Source organism: Gossypium raimondii, chromosome 9, assembly GCF_025698545.1.
Source record: "Gossypium raimondii isolate GPD5lz chromosome 9, ASM2569854v1, whole genome shotgun sequence".
NCBI lineage: Eukaryota > Viridiplantae > Streptophyta > Magnoliopsida > Malvales > Malvaceae > Gossypium > Gossypium raimondii.
In genome coordinates this window covers 2,789,315-2,791,331 of record NC_068573.1, presented here as the reverse complement: position 1 = coordinate 2,791,331, position 2,017 = coordinate 2,789,315, and the positions used below count along the sequence as shown (strand labels likewise).

The window sequence follows — 2,017 nt, the reverse complement described above, 5'->3', positions numbered from 1 at the left end:
GTTATCTCCACAGTATTCACAAGAAATATTCTCAAACTAGTTTTGCTGCTGACCTATCAGATTACTATTGAAACCATTAATAGTTCTATTCTTAAGCATAGAAAACATAGAGGATACCTGGGCTGCCAAAGAAGTAAGTGCATCAACTTCATATACTCCTGCTACTCGTCTTTCTGAGGCTACTCGATTGATTGGCCACTAATAGTTATTGTTGGCAATTCTTTCAACAATCTCATAAGCCTCATTATAGGACTTAGAAAGAAGGGCTCTGTTTGCCGAAGCATCCACCATCATTCTAGTATGATCATTAAGACCAATATAGAAATTCTCCATTTGAGCGCAATAAGGAATACCATGGTGAGGGCACTTTTGTAATAACTCTTTGAATCACTCATATGCCTCATATAATGATTTTTCGTCAAGTTGTTGAAATGAGGTGATTTCATTTTGGAACTTGGCAGTCAGAGATAGAGGGAAGTATTTCATTAAGAAAAGTTCAACCAACTCTTGCCATGTAGTTACGGAGCTGGACGGTAGGGAGTTCAACCATGCTCGTGCTCTATCTTTTAAGGATTATAGAAATAATCTTAGTCTCATTACGTCCTCAGACACCCCGACTAATTTGAATAAGTCACTCACTTCCATGAATAATCGAAGATGAACACGTGGATCCTTAGTAGGCATCCCACTAAATTGGCCCATTGTTTGAAGCATTTGGAACATCAAAGGCTTTAGTTTGAATTGTAGAGCCTCAGTTTTGGGTCTCACAATACTCAAATTGAGCTCGTTGAAGAGAGGAATGGCATATTGTCGTATGGTGCAGTTTCTGTCATTGGAAACATTGATAAGTTTGTGAGCATTATAAGCAAATGCTTCTCCTTGAACATGTTGTAAAGGATCCATTATCACCTAAATAATAATCAAAACTTATTAAATTAAAAATAAAAGAAAATTGAACAAAATTGCAAGATAATTAATTTGACAAAAAATTAACTAGAATAACAGTCCCCGACAACAACGCTAAAGACTTGGTTCACGATGGAATGTGCAAGCATACACAACCGTTATCTAGTAATAAGTGAGTAAAAAGAGTATCGTCTCCACAAGGGCTCTATCTTTTAATCAACAATTGTAAAATTAATGTTTTACAAATTGGTTATGAAAATAAAATATTTGAAGGTGATGGATGTCCTATTTAAATTAACAACTAATATGCAAATGAGATGAAATAATGCAATGAAATGGTTTAGCACCAATTCTCAAGATTTAATAACAATAACATGAATAAGCTATAACAATTACAACTTTTAATTTAATTCATTCATTATCATGTTTAACAATGTTTCAAAAAATTCTATGGCAACTCGATCATTTATGAACTTGGAATATAAAATCATAGCTCTTTCGAGATCTTAGATTTATCACTTAGAAAAACATGCATATTTATAAGTCAACATTTAACAAAGGATTCCTTAGAATTTATATAAAGTAACAGGATAGACTAAGTTTGAAACAATTTAATTACATAAATCTAAAGTTATGCAAGGTAATAGTGTTCTTTTGGAATTATTACGAATCTTTAATTTATTCATGATCAGATATAAATTAAGCATGCATCTTTCAATTATTACGTCCATTAATCATCATCTGGGTCTTAAGCGATTAATTCTAATGCAGTCAAACATATCTTAATGCAAGAACAACATGGATGATTTTAATTGACATAAACAATTGAGACACGAAAAAAGATAAACATGAACTGAATGAATCAAATCAAGTCATTGTAACTATCTTAGCTGAAAAAAATTTAGGTCCCTATTATTAATGAAAAATCAATCAAATAATTTGCAATCATGTTTATAAACTAAGAACAATTAAAAGAAAAAGAAAGAAGAAGGTCTGAGATGAATTTGGTGATTTCTCGAGAAATAATCGTTGTGGCTTACTCTGATTTTTGTCATTACTCTGATGCAAATTACTCCTCAAGATGGTTGACCAAGAGAGCTTTTCTCTCAAT

General features: G+C 32.2%; 1 non-coding gene across 1 annotated transcript; it reads left to right on the top strand.

The window, feature by feature from the left end:
* Positions 1–349: 349 nt before the first annotated feature.
* Positions 350–456, top strand: LOC128032928 (small nucleolar RNA R71). The gene has a single exon (XR_008189268.1). It is a non-coding gene; the product is annotated as a small nucleolar RNA R71 (small nucleolar RNA).
* The last annotated feature ends 1,561 nt before the right edge of the window (positions 457–2,017 follow it).